This window comes from Tamandua tetradactyla, chromosome 5 (genome assembly GCF_023851605.1).
Source record: "Tamandua tetradactyla isolate mTamTet1 chromosome 5, mTamTet1.pri, whole genome shotgun sequence".
Classification (NCBI taxonomy): Eukaryota; Metazoa; Chordata; class Mammalia; order Pilosa; family Myrmecophagidae; genus Tamandua; species Tamandua tetradactyla.
The window spans coordinates 167,230,309-167,250,878 of NC_135331.1; the positions used below are offsets into that span (position 1 = coordinate 167,230,309).

Consider the following 20,570-nt stretch of genomic DNA (forward strand, 5'->3'; position numbering starts at 1 on the left):
TGGTTCTAGTATTTAGTTCCATCTTTTTCTTATAACTCCCAAATTAGTACTTTTGTTATGATTGTTTCATACTATTGTCTAAATTTGACTGTATGTTTATCAATTTCTTTATTATCCATTGCTTCTTTTTCACAGCTTTATTAACATTTATTCACAGAATATACAATTCACCCATTTAAAGCGTAAACTTCCACGTTTTTTGTTGTGTTCACAGAGTTGTGCAACTATCCCCACACTATTTTTAGAACATTGTTATGACACTGCAAAGAAATCTCCTATTAGCATTCACTCCCTATATCCCCACTAGAGATAGCTCTAGGCAATCACTAATCTACTTTCTGTTTCTGTAGATTTGGCTATTCCACACACTTCGTAGAAATGGAATCATACAATATGTGGTATTTTGTGTCTGGCTTCTGTCACTTAGTATAATGTTTTCAAGGTTCATCCATGTTATAGCATGTATCAGTTCTTCATTCTTTTTTATGGCCAATTAATATTCTATTGTATGAATATGCCATATTTTAGTTATCACTTCATCAGTTGACAGACATTTGGATTATTTCCACTTTTTGGCTATTATGAATAATGCTGGTATGAACATTCATGTACAAGTTTTTATATGGCATATATTTTCAGTTCTGAATGGAATTGCTGGGTCCTATAGTAGTAACTTCATGTTCAGCCCTTTAGGGAATGGCCAGACTGTTTTCCAAAGTGGCTTTCCCATTTTACAGTCCTGCCAGCAGGGCATGAGAGTTCCAATTTCCCCACATACTTACCAGCACTTGTTGTTATGTTTTTTCAATTATAGCCATTCTAGAGTGTGGTGGTATCTCATGGCTTTTATTTATATTTCCCTAATGGTTAATGATGTTGAGTATCTTTCCATGTAATTATCGGCCATAGGTATATCACCTTTGGAGATTCAGATCCTTTGTCCATTTGAAAATGTGGTTGTCTTTTATTACTGAGTTTTAAGATTTTTTTATATATTCTAAATGCAAGTCCCTTCTCAGTATTATAACTTGCCAATATTTTATCCTGTTCTGTGGGTTGCCTTTTCATTTTCTTGATAGTATCCTTTGAAGCACTACATTTTAAAATTCTGATGAAGTTCAATTCATCTATTTTTTTCTTTTGTTGTTTGTGCTTTTTGTACCATCTCTAAGAAGGCTTTGCCTAACCCAAGGTCATGAAGATGTATTCTTAAATGATCTTCTAGGAGTTTTATAGTTTTAGCTCTTACATTTAGGTCTATGATCCATTTTGAGTTAATTTTTGTGTATGGTGTGAGTTGGGGCCCAACTTCATTCTTTGCATGTGACTATCCAGTTGTCCCGACACCATTTGTTGAAAACTATTCTTTCCCCCATTGAATTGTCTTGTACTCTTGAAAAAATCAATTAACCATAAATGAAATATAGAGTTTACCTCTGAACTCTCAATCTATTCCATTCATCTACTTGTCTATCCTGTCTTCATTACTGTAGTTTTGCAGTAGATTTTGAAATTGAGAAGTTTGATTATTCCAACTTTGTTCTTTTTCAGGATTGTTTTGGCTATTCTGGATCCCTCGCATTTATACATGAATTTTTTAGTCTTGAGCTTCCCAATTTCTGCAAAAAAAAAAGGCAAATTGGATTTTTTTTTCCTCAGGCTACTCAGGACTGTATTAAATAAATTACAACTAGAAAGACAGAAAGCTTTTCCTACTCATACCTTGCCACTCAAAAAAAAAAAAAAAAGAGTTTTAAACCTTTTGCTTGCTGATGGATGCTCAAACCCGATTTTAAATAACAATGGTAGAAAAAGGGTCACAAAACAGGACAGGAACAGCTTTGAAGGAAATACAGATCTCAGAAGGGTACAGTTAACAGAAACATCCTTGTGTCCTTGCAGAAAGTACATATTACTCTTGAGAAGTTCATGGCTGTCTTTCTTCCTGCTTTCTCTGCTCTGGCTGCCCTCTCTGCCCATCCTAAGCCATGGTTCTGGCCTGGTTTCAAGTAGAGAATCAATCTGAGAGGCAGGGTCTGTGGAAGGTGAGACAGGATCTGTGAACCAACAAACAGGCCAGCTGTAGATACTTGAACTACATGGAGGCTGAACACTGTTCCAAGCCATTCCCAACATACTTGATTCAACCCAACCTCTTAGTGATTCTAGTTTTGTATCTATGGACTACAGGATCACAGGGCAAAAAACCCTAATGTATCTGAACATCTGGGTGGCCTGTAAACCTGGAACTAACCAAGGATGAGGCTCTCATTAGTCCTCAAAAAAGCGCTCAAAGTCAAAAGCACTCAAAGTCAAAAGAAGCCCTCTCCAGACAAAGTGGCTAGAGACAAGGAGAAAAAAACAGGAGCTCTATTAAGTTTGCAAAGGCAATGCTTTTTCATTGAGAACAGGCGTAGGAGTAGGAAAATTGGCAATTGGTCTTTGTCCCCAGCACTCCTGGAGAAATCAGGTAACTTCTGTTCCAGAGTGGATGGAGCTGGTGTTGTTATTCTTCAGAACAACTCAGCCCTTTCCAGCTTCCTCTCTTTACTCGACCAGGGCCAAGTTTGTGGACTGCAGCTGCTCCACTGTGTTACACTCAGCTCAGAATGCCTGAGCCTTTTTCACCAAACCCTTACTTTTCAGTCTACTGTCTTTGAAATTTCCTGGCAGAATCAGTATGTCAGTCTCCTCTAAAACCTTCATAAACTGCTCAATAGTTGCTTTTACTCTCCTATCAAGTTTGCCGCGAGCTTCAGCCTGCAAATCCTTGGCCAGAAAACCCTGCTGAATTCCAACGAGTTCTTTATTCATCCCTTCCAGTGGTCAGCTATCTTCTGCACAGACTGCTCCAAATCTTTCACTGCTTTAATTCAACCTCTTCCTCTGGACTATTCTTTTTCCCAGTTAGGATGACCCGGCAACCATTTTGTGTTCCACGTGCTGACAATGGCTGTTCTATTTCCTTCAGAGACTTCCCCTTAAATATGAGTTTCTGAAAAGGTGGTGGAACCCCTTTGGTCCCTTCAACAAGTTGGACCAGGTCTTGGACAGTCGGTTCACTGCAGCCCTGCTGGGGGGTTACATGAAGGTCATGCTTTTCACTGCTGTGGGTGACTTTCACATTGAGCCCAGCCGCTGCAGTGTCCTCATTCTGGGCTGCACGGGGACATACTTTCTTCCTCACCCGCTGCCTACAGGCGCCGGTGGCAGCGGTGTCCCTGGTGAACCAGTCATGCCCGCTGGCCCAGCTCCGGCAGGGAGCGCGCTGAGCAGGGAGCGGCCGAGTTCGGCGGGGATTTTGATAGAGATTGCATTGCTGCTGGGGTGGGGTAGGGTGTTTATTGCAATCTAAACAATGTGAAGTCTTTTGATCCATGAAGCATGGTATGTCTTTCCATTTATTTTTCTTTCAACAGTGCTTTGTAGTTTTCAGAGTATAAGGTTTGGACATGAAGTTTATTCCTAGTTTGCTCTTTTTGGTGCTATTGTAAATGGGATTATTTTCTTAATTCATTGTCAGTTTGTTTATTGCTAACCTAGTGCTTAAGGAATCCTTTCTCCTGAGTACATTGTGCCAACTCCCTAAAGCATATCCTTAAGTAGTTCTTTCATGAAAAATGAGTGGGGAGAAAATTCTCAGTCCCTGCCTAAAAATCTTTTTCTTTCACCCGTAATTACCCTTGAATGATAGTTTAACTGGGTACAGGTTCCAGGTCAGTGGTTTTTGAGGATATTTTGCTATTAGATTTTGGACTCAATTTTGCTGCTGAGATGTCAAATCTCAATCTAATTGTTGTTCCTTTGCAGTTACTATGCCTTTTTGTCAGGTTGTTCTAAAAAATTTTTTTGAGGTTCCACATTTGCACTGCTGTGTATCTAAATGGGATCTATTTTATTTATTCCAGTCAGCAATCATTGCATTTCTTCAATTGGAGGATTCATATCCTTTATTAATTCTAGAATTGTCTCAACTACTTGAACATTGCATTCTCTCTAGTTTCTTTTTCTAGAACTTCTGTTGATACTATACGTTCTTATTTTGTTTTCCATGTGTCTTTATTTTTCCGTTATTTAAAAAATATATAAAAATATCTATCTCTCTGAACTTCATTTTGAAAACTTTTCAGATCTATGTTCCATTCTTTGTTGTGCTTTTTGATTTACTACAAAGAAAGGAAATTAATGCTCTTCAGAAAGAATATTAAATCTTAAAAGAACTGGAGTTTGATCCAAGACAGAGGAGAGGGGACATTTCCATAAGAGAAGTCACTATGCCTCCTCCAATCTTAATCCTTTAAAATAGAAAATGATTGTAAGGATGTTGTGATTTTTTTTTTACATACATATGTTAAATGAATGGATTTATAATTTATCCATTTATAAATTACGCCCTTCTTTTAGCTGTTAAATCTGACAGGTCAGCAGGATGCAAACAAGCATGTGCTTTGGTGTCAACCAGCTATGGCTCTAATGTCAACTTTGCCGTTAACCAGTTGTGAGACTTGGGCAACTTATTTTAACCTCATCAAGTCTCTCTGAGTCTTAATGTCATCAACTATAAATCCATCAGCATTGTCATGAGGAACCAATGAGATAATGTATAGAACAGGCCTTACTGCAAAAGCCTGCCCAATAGCAGGTGCTTCATAAATGATTTTCATCGTTTCTTGTATAAGAATCTTAATCAGAACTGGTGCCATCATGTGGATTATCCTCATTTGGTATTTGAGGTCTTCTCATTAATCATGTCCCATCATAACTCCTTTGCTGTGACTCTGATCTACCTAGAATATACAGATTAATAATTAATCCAGGTAAGGAATGGAATAATTGCTTATAGAAATATCTGCGGTAAGTGATATTTCATGTACTTTTCTGCTGCAGCAGTCCTCTTGGACAGCTATTGATGGCCCAAAATAAAACAACCTGTGGTCCTTTGTTGCAGTAGCTGCTGTAATACAAACTCTACCTGGGAGGCACACCCTGTAAGGAAGCTCTCTAGGACTCTTAAAAGATAGACACTTAGAAAACTGTTTCAGTCAGAATGGAACTATCGTAAACATACTTTCCCTGTAATTTTTGAAACTAATATATTTAATTCTGTCTGGCAGAGTCTTCTAAACTGAACTCACATTAAGTAGGCGAACCCACTGGAAGAATATAATGTACTGATGCAGGAATTACTCTGCTTTTGATGGGACCACTGAGTGTCTACAAAGGTGAGGCTGCCATGTGCTCAGGATATGATGGCAAAGATTGCCTTCCTTAGGCTGTCCTCAGAAATTCTTTAACTTGTGATAATTATGACAGTAAATGGGATTTTTCCAGAAAGTGCATTTTAGTGACTAGCATCCCTAAATGGGCAGTGCATGCAGAGGGCCATCTTAACTTCTTCAGCCTTTTCTTCAGACACATTTGGCCTCTAGCTTCACTTCTCTCGGTGTTTGTTCACCGGGTCCTTGCCTTGTGGCCTTCCAGCTCACTGTCTTAACCCTACCACTTCTCTTTGTATCCCTCTTTGCTGCTCATGCCTTCTATAACGTTCCTGACAGAGCACTGGCCAAAGTGTCTCGAACAAGATGACTTTATAAATTTCAAACCGCATGAGGTGAAACCACTAGTTTGACTAGTCACCTGACTAGCTGACAGAGGTTCAGCCTGAACATTAGATTGGCTTTAGCACATTTCAGAAAGACCTCCCTGTCTTTGGATATGGTAATCATTTAAAAATGACATTTCTTGGGTGGTGCAACAGTGGCTCAGTGGCAACAATCCTCGCCTGCCATGCTGGAGACTTGGGTTCGATTCCCGGAGCCTGCCCATGCAAAAAAACAAAAACAAAAACAAAACCCATGACATGTCTAGTGTTATCCTCTATAATGAGTGAGGTACTTTTGGCTCTTGGAAACAGTAGCAGCCCCCTGGCTTTCTGTCCTTGTCCTACTTCCCCACGTGATTTCCTGCCATGTGGGACATTTACCTTTAAGATCAGAATAACTCATTTCTTGAAGTTCCCCCACTCCCACTGCTAGTTTATAAACAAAAGAAGGCACTTTATATAAATACTTTATTTTGCAGAACTTCAGAAGAACCTAACTCTAAGGGATATTTCCCCTTAAAATTACTTTTTCTAATACTTGCACAAAATCAAAGAATATAAAAAGAACATAACATTCCTTTATCAAAACTCATCAAACTGTACACTTAAGTGCACTGTATTGGATAAAAATTATACCGCATAAGATTGATTTAAACTGGAAAAAAATGTTTATAACATTAAAAGCAAGTTCCTCTCACATCTGTCTCTCCCTAGCCACCTTATCTCTTCCTGGAGGCCACAACTATTACCTTTTTTGGGGAGAAAGGAGTATCCAGAGGTACTCCCTACCTGCATGCATTTATAGTCTTTTTAAATGCACACACACAAGGCAGCATTTTGTATACTCTGTTCTGCCCCTTTTGTCTATTAATAACGTATCTTGGAGATGGTTCCATGACAGCATATTTGGTATTGCTTTGTTCTTTCGATGGGTAGCAAATTTTTCCCTCTATAGATACTGCATAATATCTGTATCAGTTCTTTTTAAAAAACCTTTAGGTTGTATGCAATCTTTTGTTATTACAAACAATGCTTATATATGAACAAATCTAAATGATAAATTCCTTCAAGTGGAACTATTGGGTGAAATGTTCTGTATGTTATTAAAAACTGTGAAATGGTTTAAACACACACAAAGTTTAAAGGATAATGTATCTAACACTCTACCCAGAATTAATGTAGCTCAACAAGGAAAATCACATTTCATTTCGGAAGCACTGAAGTGTAAAATAACTAATTCATAGGTGATGTATTAGTGATTTAGAATAAGGAGGTTGCCTGATTTTACTTTAAGATCTGGATGCCTGCATTCCAATATTGCCAGGATTGTAAATGTATTCCAGCTAGTGGCCTCAGCTAGGCCCACAGTAGATTGTTATTTCTAAGCCATCATCTATGTGTTACCAAATATAGTGCTTTCGTCTGATAGACTCTATCTAATCAATGACAATACCCAGGCCTGGCCTGAGAGTGTTGTGGGGTCCAGTAAGAAACCTGCATTAACCAAAAGGCAACTGCTCAGACTATGTAGAATCTCCCCCAGGTATCCAGCCTTATAAGTAAATGACTACGGGATTAGTTTTATTCCTTATAAAATGGAATGAGCTTTCAGTCTTACCTTTTAAATTGATTGTGGCTTAATCTCTTTGGAAAGGCATATGTGTGTCTATATATGTATTATAATTTACATTATACTTGCATACCTCATACTTTCTGCAAAGATTTTAATAAAGACTTTCTGAATAAGAATCCATGGATTCACTTTGTACCCCTGCCCACATTGTGTTCATTTTATTTCAAGGTTGCATATAGGGTTAAGGTTTTCCAGTCTCCTTTGAACGATGATTAAAGTATTAAACAGAGCCTAGTAACTTTCAGGCTATTATTTGTGTGGATGGCTCTCTAGTGCCTTTAAATTTACTTAATTAAAATTCTAGAATGATACGATTCCAGCGGGTTACATTAGTCTCACCCTTACCTACTTCCATCAGTTTTCTCTTAGAGCCCTTTTCTTTGTAAGACATTTCTCATTGAAAATGACTATAGCTTAGCCAACTGCTTAACTCAAAATTCGTTAAAAAATACCCATAGAAATAATTAAAAGCTTTCATTGATGAGCACAATAGAGTTAAACTGAGCTTGATATGTTTGCAACACTTCACATACCCTGAAAATGAAAAGCAAAAGGTTGCTATTTCCAGAGATTTCCTATCCATCTTTTATTTCTCTTTTAATTTGAGCTGCAATGATTCCATCAGTTAAGCACTGAGCTTCATTTTATAATATGCTTACAGTTGAATAGGAGGGAACAAAGCCTTTGCACTATCTTTTCCCTCTGTGATGCCTAGGACGTAGTAAGATCAGCACAGCACAATCCATTGCCCAGGCATGCAAGCATCGCCATGCACACGACAGACCTGTTGTGCCTCTCTGTTTTCCCTCCCATAGTGACAGAAAAAACCCACTGGTCTCCTGTAACAGCTAAGCTCTGGCAGCCATTGGCCCCAAAGCTCTTCCCTCTGCCTTTTGGTAGGGAAAGACAAGCCCGGGCGGTGACCAATCGCACGGTTTGTATCCAGGAGAACATAGCACAGTTAGCTATTTAAATCCATCCAGGATGATGTAAGCAAGCGTGGCTGAACGGGTTAAGAGAAAGGCGAAAGCAAGGAGAAATCTTGTCAGGCCGCATTATTTACAGTGAGTTGGGCCGGGCTCAGCAGAGATGGGTACAGGGATCCAACCCGGAGGTCCTGGGCTGCTCTTACCCACTCACAGGACAGGAGCAAGGGCTGCAGAAAATAATCTGATGCTAAATTATGCGGGGGATCACTTAATTCTTATATGATATATATATATATTTTAATTGGAAGAGCAGGTCTTTACTTGGATAAAAACACAAACCTCCTCTGGCTTGCCAGTTGCTGGGGTTTTTCAGGAAAGCCGGGCAGGGCCTCTCTAGCTAAGAGAGCGTTTGCTCCCGCCTCTGAGTGGGGGTGGGGGGTGGGGGGCCTGTGGTCCCGGGAACCCTGAGCTGAATGAAACTTGCAAAAAGAGTTCTCAGCTTGGACGCGTTTTTGCAGCATGAGCAAATAAATGTTCAGGCGCAGGAAATGAGTCGAAAGACACTTTGAAAAATACAAGAAGGGCTTGACATAGCATTGGCACAGGATGCGCGACGGGAAGCGGCGTGGCGAGCTGCGATAAGGGTCCCCGGGGCCACACAGGGCGCTGGTTTTCCCCGGGCTTGATCCCCACGGCACGAGTGGGCTCAGTGAATGGGGCGCATGGGCCTCCCCGCGGGGCCGCAGGGTGAGGGCGGAAATCTGGCCTTGCCCCTGAGGTGCTATGGACGGGGGACAGGGCAGGAGGAAGGAGGGGGAGGCCCCTGAGAGCGTCCTTCTGACCTCGCCGCGCCACCTGCACGCACCCCCACCCCACATGCCCCTTGAAAACTGGGTTGCTTTGGTTGATTTTTGGGCCCCGCTCATGCATATACTTTTCCAAAGCACCTCCCGTACACAAAGCTGGCTTTAGGACAAGAGGATGCAGGATTTGTCCTTTGGATCGCTCAGGCTAGAGGCCCTGCCGTGTGCCACACACGCAGGTGCTCAGTAACAATTAGACTGAAAGGACAGCACCGATTGCTGTTAATAGGCGAGTAAGTTAATAAAAGCAAGACGCCTGCTTCCGGGCAAAGCCGAGGGCACCTGGCTGGTTCTGCCGCGGATCTGCTAAGGAGGGTCGCGTTTCATCCACATGACGGTGCCCTTTGTGTCAGGGAAGGGCTTTTTTTTTTTTTCGAAGTGTGTTGCTCCCCGGTTGTGATGCAGATTAGGGATCCGTTTTTACTTGCCACTCTTAAAAAGTAAAACCTTCTGAGCTCAAGAAGGGGAGCTTTTCAACCCAGAGTTTGAAAAGCTGCGGGTTTGGGTCCATGTGGTGAGACCCTCTCTTAGTAATCAGCCGGTGCTCCCAGCGCGCTGGCGTTATTCCATATGTCAGCCACTCCTCCTTGCTCTGAAAGCTCTGTTCTTAAAGTTTAACTACCACTCATTTAGTAACTTTTGCTGTAGAGAAGGGAGGGGAAAACTGGACGAGCCTATGGATTTAGGGCAATTATTATATTCGATTTGTCTTTCTCCTGCAGGATTCTTTCTTTAAGGAGTGATTCCTATCACTTTGCCATTTTGTTTCCTTAAAGATGTTATTTCAATGATACAGGAAAACAGAACTATTCAAGGATCCCTTCAAAACCACAGTTCTGCATGAATTCCAGAGGGGTAACCAAGTTTCACTGACATAATAGACCCAACACATGTAACCCACTGACAGGTAGAGCAAAGAGGATAATTCCACAATCTCACAAAATTCACAAACAGTATCTCATCTCTACTGCACACTTCCAGGAACAGGATGATAAAACTTTTCCTCTGCAGGTAGATAAGATTCCTGTTTCAGGGTGCACCAAATCTAGTGAAGGAAACAGACTCTACACCAATAACTCTCAGCTGAGGTATGCATGTGACAAAAGTGAAGTAAACCAAATGTAAGAAGAGTGCTGAAGAAGCAATAATCCATTCCAGTGGGTGAGACCTCTAGAGTTGGGTCTGGAGGGATGAAAATGTTCAACAGGCAGGAGGGGCATGGGGTCCCAGAAGGACCATATGAAATTCTGTGGCCTTACAAAAGACTACTCTAAGTCTGCACAAACAAATATAGCAGCATCTCCCATATGGAGTACATGAAAAAGGAGGTTCCTTGGCAAAATGTACAGAATTCCTTCTCTTACAGTTAAAAATATAGGAATGCACAGTAGTTAAGCTTTTAAGTTCTAAAGACAGTCTGGGTTAAAATTCCAGCTCACTGCTTTCAGTGAATTGTATTTATGTTGAAAATATTTACTGGGGGCTGGAAGGTGGTGGTGGTGGAGGTGGGGGGTGGGCAGATATTGTTCTCTCCTGTCCATCCATACCAGCCTTGGTCAGGTGTTCTGCTTTCATAATGAAGAATGTAAGCAGAAGTGACGTATGCCCACTCTGGGTAGAAGCTTTAAGAGCCATCAGTTGCTTGTGCTACGTTCTCTTTTCCCTATATCACAATGATCGGCTAAGTCCCAGAGTCCTAGACAGAGCCTACCCTGAGCCTGAATCCTGGAATAAAGACAATATGAACCCGAGCCATAAGTTGTTCACTCACATGAGCAAGAAATGAACCTTTGCTGTTGTAAGCCACTGAGATTTGGAAGATGTTTGTTACTATAGCATAACTCAGCCTGGGTAGACTGTTACACCCCTTACAACCTGTGGAATCTCATTTGAGACTCTGTAAGTCTCAGTATCCTTGTCTACAAAATAGGGATAATAATAGTAGCTATCGCTGAAGATCATGGTGAAGGTAAAATGAACCATCTTAAAGTGCATTGCATGCGATCTCATCTATAATAAGAATTCAGTAAGTCTTCCCTATCTTTAAATATGCGTAGAAAAATGTCTGGGGAAATATATACCAAACTATTAACAACCGTTCTCTCTTGAAGTTGAGATCACAGGTGACTTTCATTTTCTATTCTGTTTGTTTCTTTAATCAGATTGTTTATAATGAGCATACATTATTTTTAATCATCATAAAAGTAGATATTTTCACTTTGAAAAAATAAACAATAACACCTCATACATTCCTCTATCCAATTTTTCTAGCACCAAACTTTGCTACTTGAAGGAAGAGGCTATTTGCATTGCCCTGTGCTACTAGTGCCTGGCTCACTGGCTGGCATGGAAATGGATTCTCAGTACTCTTTACACAAATGTCATTCATCAGAGTTTCTAGTCTTGATGACTGGCTGAATGGTAATTGATAAAAGAAATACAAGAATGAGCAGTACCTGGGATGTAAATTCAGGGTACGGTGTATTATAGATTAATCAGGTAGCTAGACACATGGATTTGGAGCTCAGAGTTAGGGCTTTGAGGTTCTTCCAAATAGAGATGATTAGTCAAATCTGTGGGTTTAGAATGGGAATATGAGCCCTCTGGTCCCCACCACCCCTAATCATCTCCCCAAGGCCAAGTCCAAGTGTTTTTCAACAATGACATTCAGTCCACAATTATTGAGTGGGCACCTACCGCGAGCCAGGCCTGAACAATCAAATCAAATCTCTCTGCCCTCAACACTTTGTTTTGCGGCGGGAGGCAGAAAATAACCAATAACAAAATAAATACATAATATGAATAGTGTTAGCATGTAGTGATAAAGAGAAAAATAAAAGGGGGAAGGAGAAAAGGGAACGCTGGATGGAGGGAAAGGTTGCCATTTTTAACAGAGTAAGTCAAGGTAGTCCTCGCTGAGGACATGACATTTGATAGTGGACCTTAAGAAGGTACAAGCTGTCTGTGAACGCTGGGGGAGGACAAGCCAGAGGGATCAGAAACGGCAGAGGCCAGGAGGTGCAAATATGCTTGTGTTTAGAAGCGTAAGAAGGAAGTCAGTGTGGCTGGAGTAGAATGAGAAAGGAAGTCAGTGGTGGGGAGTTCAGAGAGAGAATGGGGAGTAGGAGGGATCATTTAAGGCCTTATCAGCAGGCCATTGAAGGGACTTTGGATTTTATTCTAATTGATATGAAGACCTCCTGAATCTTGATTAAAGGAGTAACTTTTTTTTTTTTTTTAGCATGGGCAGGCACCTGGAATTGAACCCAAGTGTCTGGCACGGCAGGCGAGAACTCTGCCTGCTGAGCCACCATCACACCACGCAAGGACTAACATAATTTGATTTATGTTTTTAAATCATCAGTCTGGTTGTTATGTTGCATATACATTAAGTGCAAGAGTAGAAGTGGGAGAATGGTAAGGAAGTTATTGTAGTACTAGCTGACAGGTGGCTTGGGCTGGAGTGGTAGCTGTGGGGGTGATGAAAAGAGGTCAGATCTTGGATATATTCTGAAAGAGCAGTCAACATAATTTGCTCATGGATTTGACATTGTATATAAGAAAAAGAGAGGAATCAAGGACAACTCCATGGATTTGGGCATTAGCGTTGTAAGGAAGGAATTGCTGAGAAGGAAAGACTTCAAGAGGAGCAGTTTGGGGTAGAAAGTTAGGAGTTCAGTTTTAGAGGTGACATCTTAACACATCCTTAGAGGTCCTAGTAGAAATGCTGAGTAGGGGTTGGATATGTGAGCCTGGGGTTCAAAGGACTGACCCAGGCTGGATACATACCTTTGAGCATTCTCAGCATCTAAACACTATTTAAGTTGTAATGATGGATGAGATCACCTAGGAGGTATGTGCAGAGAGGGAAGCTTTCTGTGGACTGAGCCCTGGGGCCCTCTAGCATTTGGAGGCTGGGGAGAAAAGGCACAACAGCAAAGGAGAAGGAATGAGCATGGGTGAGGGAGGAAGAGAATGAGAGGTGAGCTGTATCTCGAAGACAAGTGAAGAAAGTGTTCCCAGAAGGAGCAAGTGCTACTGATAGGTCAAGTGAGATGAGAACTGACAATTGTCCTTTGGGTTTAGCAAAGTGGAGGCCATTAGTGTCCTGTTAAGAGCAGTTTCAATGGAGGGATGGAGAGGTGTGCAGAAGTCTGGCTGAAGGAGGTTCAAAGGAGAATCACAAGAAAGGAATCAGAGATGGTGAGTTTAAACAACTCTCTGGAGGAATTTTGATATAAAGAAGAATAGGAAAATGGAGTGGTAGCTAGAGAGAGATATGAGTCTGAGAAAGGTTTTTTCCTTGTTCTTTTTTTTTCAGATGGGAGAAAACAGTGGTTTGTATGCTAATGGAAAGAACCAATTAAGGAGGAACAAATTAATGATGCAGGAGAAATAAAGGGGGACTTCCTGGTAAATGACCTTGGATAGGTGAAAGGAAGTAGGATTTATTGCACAGATAGATTGGCCTTAGATAAGATCTAAGTTCATAGACCAGAGAAAAGAAGGGAGAGGCAGAACTTAGGGGCACAGGTACAGGAAAGTTAGCTGCTGTGGTGGTGGGATGGTAACATGTGAATGTTCTCTTCTGATTGCTTCTATTTTCTCTGGAAAATAGGAATCAAGGCCATAAACTGAGAGAGAGGATGAGGGAAGGGCTGTTAGAGGTTTGAGGAGGGAGGAAAATGTATGAACTTGTGACCCAGGAGAGCGAGAGGGTGGATAGACTAGGAGACATATTGGGAGTGGTAGGTCGGCCCATAAGGACCCCCTGATCAGCGGCCATGAGCTAAAGTGAAATGGTCAGCAGGGTTGGGTGTTAATCTCTACCATGGGTATAGCAGGGGTGGCAGGTGGAGTTACATAAGCCAAAAGCTGGAGGAAAGCCCTGTAAGAAAGAGAAAGGAATGGGATCAAGAGCAGATGTGAATAGGCTGGGGATTTGGAAAGGAATCAGGGAGGCAATTATTTTGTGAAGATAGGGTATGAGGAGTGTATTACTAATCTATCCTGTGTAGTGAATTACCACGAACTTGGCAATTTTAAGCAACACCCATTGATTATTATACAGTTCCTGGGATTAGGACTCTGAGCATGGCTTAGCAGGCCTCTCAAGACTGCAATCAAGTGTCAGTCAGGGCTGGGGTCTCATCTGAGGCTCATTTGGGGAAGGATCTAGTTTCAGGCTCAGCGGCTATTGGCAGGATTCAGTCCTTGTGGGCTTTTAGACTAAGGGTCTCAGGTCTCTGCTGACTGTCAGTGGGAGGCCAGCCTCAGATCCTGCCCCATGGGTCTCTCTATATGGTAGATTTCTCCATCAAAGCTGTCAAGGGAGAGAGTCAACAAAGAGAGTCTGCTAGCAAAATGGAAGTCATAGTCTTACATCTTATTATCATGGCACCTTTGCCATATTCTATTGCTTAGAAGTAAGTCACAGGTCCTGCAACACTCAAGTGAAGGAGAATATACAAAAATGTGAACACCAGGATGCAGGGATAACTGGATGCCATCTTAATGTCTGTCCACCACAAGGAGAAATGGATGAAATGACAGATTTTGAATAGAAAGAAAGGACACTGAGGAAGAAGAAACATAGCTGAATGCCCTTCTCCTAGTGAAGAAAAGTAGTGGAGTCCCCCCTTCAGAGAGAAAGGCCTGAGATGGAGAATGTAAAGAAGGAGAAAAAAAGTTTGTGAAGAGGAGAGGGAGTCCATGAGCTAAAAGGTTCTTGAACCATACTGAGTGGCCACGCAAATCGGAGAGCATGGGTTTGCTATAGAGTCAATGGGCAGTTAAGTGATTTGCTCCAGCAGTAGCTGGCATCCATCTTCAGCTGCAGTAAAATGGATGAAGGAATTGGCCTAGGGTTGGGTATGTTGAAAGGTCAAAGTCAAGAGTCTGTATAGTGCTGGTAAGAAAAATACTCAAGTGACTCAGAGTCATTTTCCCATTTCTTTTTTCCATTCTGCTATTCCACCAACCAGTGCAAAGTAAGTCTGGGTGTATGGTGTGGGTCTGGTTCTATATAAATTCAGACAGGGTGTCCAGAAGCCCCCACTGGGGGATTGCAAATGGCAGCTCCTTTTGCAGAATAAGGACACCTATTTGAGGCCCCAGGGTCCCTGCCCCAAACACTTTTTTGGTGATTCCAATGGCTCTTGCCAATCCCTTACTCTAGCATGGAGGGAGACTTACCTCACCTGCTCCCATTCTCTCCTCAGCCAGGTGTATATCAAGCTCCATTTGGTACTTAGCTCCATTCCAGGTACAGCTTAAAGTGAGTTATAGACATAGTCAACACACTGGCATGAGTTCACAACTGGTTGAAGGATGTTAAATGCTGAAGTAAATGGAAGATCCTATGATTGGTTTGCTAAGAAATTTGATTCTCAGTTTCCTAGATTAACTGATGCCTTCTCTTTGCCATGATAACCACCTGGCCTTGCTACTGTGCTGTTGGATGGGGCCAGGCCAACAAAAGAGGAAAATCCAATGGCCTTTGAAAGTTATTGTGTCCTTGTTGTGTCCTGCTTCCTTCCTTCAGGCAAGGATGGTGCCTGAAATAATAATCCTGTGTGGGAAGACTTCAGGAGGACATCAGCCCTCAGCTGTATGCATCTCTGATGATTGAGAAATATTTTAGTAACACTTAGAGTCAATGTAAATGTTTACTTGCTTCAGTAAATTCTTAGAAGGATAAATAAACAAATAGAGTTACATTGTGTCTCATTAATCTTGGTAGCTCTAGTCCATAATACGGGTTCAATAAGCATAGTTGAACTGAAATGAGCTGATCTAAGGATGAGACCTTAGCAAGCATAAGTCATCCCTGAATGATGCCAAATAAGTGAACATCTTTCAAATTCTAGATGCTTCTTCTAAGATACCAAATAATAGCACTTGGAGATTTGCTGCTTTGTGGATTCCTTTACAGTCTTCCAACATAAGACATTGCTTTGAAAAACACAGGGTTAGGATACATTTTAAGAGAAAACTGGGTTGCAATTTCTTAAATGCACACCAAGACAGGATGAAAATAGCAATTATCTATATTCACACCGTGGAAAATTAAGTACCATTGACATTTTGAATATTTTCTCCCAGCCTTTTTATTTAGTGCTCTATTTTTAAAACCTCCATTCGTGCAACTGTGTGCTGACAAAAATAGGAAGTGTGTTGGTGTGTGTGTGTGTACATATGTGTACTGTGAAGTCACATGTACATACTCACACATTTGTGATTTTTCACTTGCTCTTCCCCAGAGTTTCTGAGTTGGAGGATGCCGGAGGTGCTACCGTTCAACAATGGCAGTACACGGCAATAATGGAAAAATGAAGCCATGGTTTTACATGGCCACTCATAGAAGGCACTTCCTGACAATAAATTTTTAAAGCATAAAAACTGCATGCACAGAGTGTGAATTCAAACACCGCACCTCTGGCCTCCAGTCCCTTAGTTTTCAACTCTAGAGGCAACCACCATTACCGGTTCCTTGTGTATGTTTCCAGAAATATGCTTTGCATATACAAACTCCTATTTTTCTACACAGATGGTAGCATACTATGCATACTATTTTGTACTTCAGCATAGGAATTTGAAAAATTTGAAAGTGCTTAATAGCACACTTTCTGAATGTGCAACTTACTGATAATAGCCGTCCTTCTTCTGTGGTCTCAGACAATCAACTTGGTGGCCAAAGATTGTCCCCCACTAGCTGGACTTGGATCTTCCAAACACAGATTCCCGTGCTTGCACTCTCTGGTTGAGTTTACTTAATTAAAAGCCCACATGATCACCCTTTATATTTTTAGTAGCTAAACCAAAATCCTGCAGAACACAACACAACCACACAGAGGGAAATTCAGGGCTCAGCTTAAAATACAACTGGGCAAGCCCACACTTAGCTGCTGGAATAACAGCCAGCTGGAAGGGCTAAATTTAGTTTGGATCCTTTAATAGGGTCAGCTCTACTGTCCTAACCTCCAGGCAGAGCTCTCCTCCCCTTCTCCGAAGCTGGTAGAAAAAAGGAACAACGTTTGTCCAAAATGTTGAGTTGGTAAAAAAAAAAACACCCCAGTCAATCTGCTGTGTGACTTAATAGGCTCAGAAGGCTTGATTGGCAGCAGATCAATGGGCCAACAGTATGATTTGGGGGCGGGGGGAGGGGAATACAAAGCATAGGGACTAAGATGTTTCCAAACAGTGGGAAAAGTTCATTAGAATTAACTTTAAATTTGATTTGAAAAACAAAATGGGGCTGTAAGTATTCCTCACCCTTGGGTATGACCTCAAGGGAAATGAAAAGTGAGTCACCTGGTCTCCTGGACACAACCTTCTGGAAAGCTCCTTTCTATGCTGTAACCTGCAGCCCCACCTGGGGAGGGTTGCCAAAGACATGGGCACTTGATTTCATGACTTGTTCCCTTATTCAAGGGAATAAATGAGCTCTGAGCCTCCAGTCCTCCCAGGTCTGGAATTCTTGTTTTTTTTTTTTGTGCCTTCTACAACTGCAGGTTACTTCCTTACAACCTGGAGTTTCTCTGCACCCCCCCATTCCCCTCCCCCGCCCCAGCCAATGCTGGGTAAACAGAGGGGCTTTGGTGCCTCAAGGTGAGGCCACATGTTGAAAATGTAACTTGGGAAGGGAAGAACTTAAGGAACCTGAGAGAATTTGGCCTCCACTGTGATCCTGAAGGCTTGGCAACGCAGAGTGTCACTGATGTCAGCTGGGGATGCTCTAGGAGAGGCATGTGATAGAGTTCATGGAAAATAAGCATGATGAGGATGCCAAGTTTAGCCCGGGGGGTGCCCAGGGAGCAATTACATGAGTTAGCAGGACTTCTGATATACTCCCTGCATTCCCATTGCAGAGAAAAGGACTGTCACTGGCCCCACCATCCTCCTGAGCCCCCTACCTACTGGGTTTTGGCAAATAGAAGCTGGGTTGAGCCTGGTGCAGCCTTTTAAAGATTTGAACAGGTGCAGTGTTTCAAATCCTGTGCCATTTGGTTTACCTGAGCCCATGATTTAATTGCTCATGCTGAATTCTGGGTTCCTCCTCTGCTCCTCTCTTAGGGGGGCCTCTAGGGGGGATGGGGAAGAGGGGGTGCAGCGGAGGCTTTACAGGATGTCATGGCAGTTGAGGTGGGGGAGGACACCCTGGTCTCAGGCTGCCCTGTGTGTGAACCCTCTCCACCACCCCCAGGCTTGGGCTGCCATATTAGTGTCGTAGGGCTGCCATAAATTACTACAATCTGGGTGGCTTAAAACCACAGAAATTTATTGTAACATAGGTCTGGAGGCTAGAAGTTTCAAATCAAAGTGTTGGCAAGGCCACACTCCCTCCAAGGGCTCTGCTCTCCCCAGCTTCTGATGTTTGCTGGCATCCTTGGCATTCCTTGACTTGTAGTGGCATCTCTCCAGTCTCTGCCTTCATTTTCACACGGCCTTCTCCCTTGTGTGTCTCTGCCTGTATGTCTCCAAGTCACCTTCTTCCTTACAAGGACTCTGGTCATTGGATTTGAGCCCACGCTAATCTGTATGACCTCATTTTAACTAATTACATCTGCAAAGATGTTAATTCCAAATAAGGACATGTTCATAGTTACTGAGGTGAGGACGCCCACATATCTTCTGGGGACTCACTTCCACCTACGGCAGTGGGTTTGGTGGTTGATCTGTCTCAGCTGCTTGTGAACTCCTGGTGTGTTCTCTCTTAGCCCATTTGGGGGGCGGGGCACTGCCCCTCCCTGTGGATCTGGCCGTTCTCTGTCATTGCTGGACTCATCTCTCTCAGGGACCTCGGACTCGCTGCCACACCTCCCTTTGGGCCCTGACTTAAGCTGCTGCCCTGCAGCCTTGCCTGCAGGATCATTTTGTCCTCAGCCACAGACAGGCTCCTAGCAAATCTCTCCCAACTTGAAGGAGCTAAAGGATGCTCACGAGATGCAAATAAGACCTCCCTCTTTCTCCCTCTATGCTCTGCCATTTGACCTCCTGACACTACAGGGCTGCTCCATTTTTACCTGCACAGCAGCTCTCTCCAAGAATCTAGCTGGGAAGTGGGATTGTAGTCCTTCCCCTCTCAGGCTTTCCTTTCAATGAATCTGATGCACCTCCTCTCGGGGGCAGAAACCAGAGAGCTGTTGGTGGGACACAGAGCTGGGAATCTCCCTTCTACCTCCCCCCATTCCTCAGAGCTGGAGGAGTGGGATTTAAAATAAATCCCCTTTCCTGTCTACCTGCACCTTCTCCTATGTAAAATTCATAATCTTATATTTCACCACGCATGGCCCTTAATATGTTAAACAGGAGCTCATGTGTTAGAAAATCTTAAGATTTGCTCTTTTGCTGCAAATCCTATTTTGAATACCAGAAACCGAATATTAATGTTTTTTCTGTTTGTGTTTGTTCTTACATAATCCCAATCCCCCTGCTCCTGTCAGACTAGCGAGAAGGTTGTGAGCTCACACAAGGCACAAAAGAGTAAAGCCCATTTGTAATTAAAAAAATATCATCCAGCATTAGATTTTTGTGTGCCTGTTTATTTGATCCTTATCTTTCCAGTAGAATAGTATGTTCCTTGAGGGGCAAAACTTTACCTAGTGAGTCGGTCTCAGAAATCAGGGCCCCAAGGAAGTTTTGACAAGGGAAAATTCTAGTTTATAGGAGTGGTGGGAGAGAGGGCAGGGCTGGTAGCTGGCAGGGCACCTTAGATATATCCATAAAGCCGTGCAAAAATAGTGAAGCCTTTAGCATAGGGTCTGACTCTATCGGTATGAGGATTTAAATAGAACATTAGTTGATCTGTCATTTATAGTCTTGGAAGCAGTGCCTCTCCACCTCGAGCTGCAGCAAAGTCACCTGGCTTGCTGAAGCACAGATCCTGGGGCCTTACCCTTAGTTTCTGAGGCAAGAGTGTGGGATGAGACCTGGAACTCTGTATTTGTACGAAGCACCCTTTGCGTGGCATTGTCCTGAAGGAAATGAAATAGAGACTGAGAACAACATGAAACGTAACCACCGGAGGCGAGCTGTGAGGTATAAGTTCAGATTCCATTCCAACAATTCCAGGCCATCATTTGCATCGCGCATCTTGGAAAAAAGAAAATACGACGGAATCTGGGACGTGGCTTCCAGGCTTCTGGAAGGGGCAGGAAAATCCTAGTGCTAAAGCATCTGAGAGGAAAGCTCCAGGCCAAGGGGATTTTCTTATAACAGCTGTGATCACCCCAAGCAGCCTTGGTGGGCAGAAGGCAGGGCAGGCAGCCCTTTTCTTCATCCTGCTTTATCTCCAGTCAACTAAGGAGCCCTTGCAGATGTCTTAGCCAGAAAGCCCATCCTGTGGATAGTTAGGCTTTGCCTGCGCCCTAAGCCTCTTGAGGGCAGGACTTGCGCTGTGCTGACCCCCACCCCCAGGCTTCTGGTCAGTGGGGGGCTCCTGGAGGCCCCCGACACTGTGGTCTGGGGCAGGTTTGACCCCAGCTTTGAACTTGACAGTGTGGTGGCTTCAGGCCAGGGCTGGGAGCGCTGCCTGGGGAGAG

The 20,570-nt window shown here is 42.7% G+C and overlaps 2 long non-coding RNA genes and 1 pseudogene across 2 annotated transcripts in view; 1 reads left to right on the top strand and 2 right to left on the bottom strand.

Moving 5' to 3' along the window:
- LOC143682864 (uncharacterized) overlaps window positions 1-16,921 on the bottom strand; it is a 45,787-nt gene extending 28,866 nt beyond the window's left edge. Inside the window, exon 1 of the long non-coding RNA XR_013175337.1 lies at window positions 16,673-16,921. This is a non-coding gene — a long non-coding RNA (uncharacterized LOC143682864). The remainder of the gene's footprint in view (window positions 1-16,672) is intronic.
- On the bottom strand, window positions 2,548-3,379 carry LOC143682460 (BAG family molecular chaperone regulator 1 pseudogene; annotated as a pseudogene).
- Window positions 8,182-20,570, top strand: part of LOC143682863 (uncharacterized) — a 30,927-nt gene continuing 18,538 nt past the window's right edge. Inside the window, exons 1-2 of the long non-coding RNA XR_013175336.1 lie at window positions 8,182-8,299; window positions 16,290-16,430. This is a non-coding gene — a long non-coding RNA (uncharacterized LOC143682863). The remainder of the gene's footprint in view (window positions 8,300-16,289; window positions 16,431-20,570) is intronic.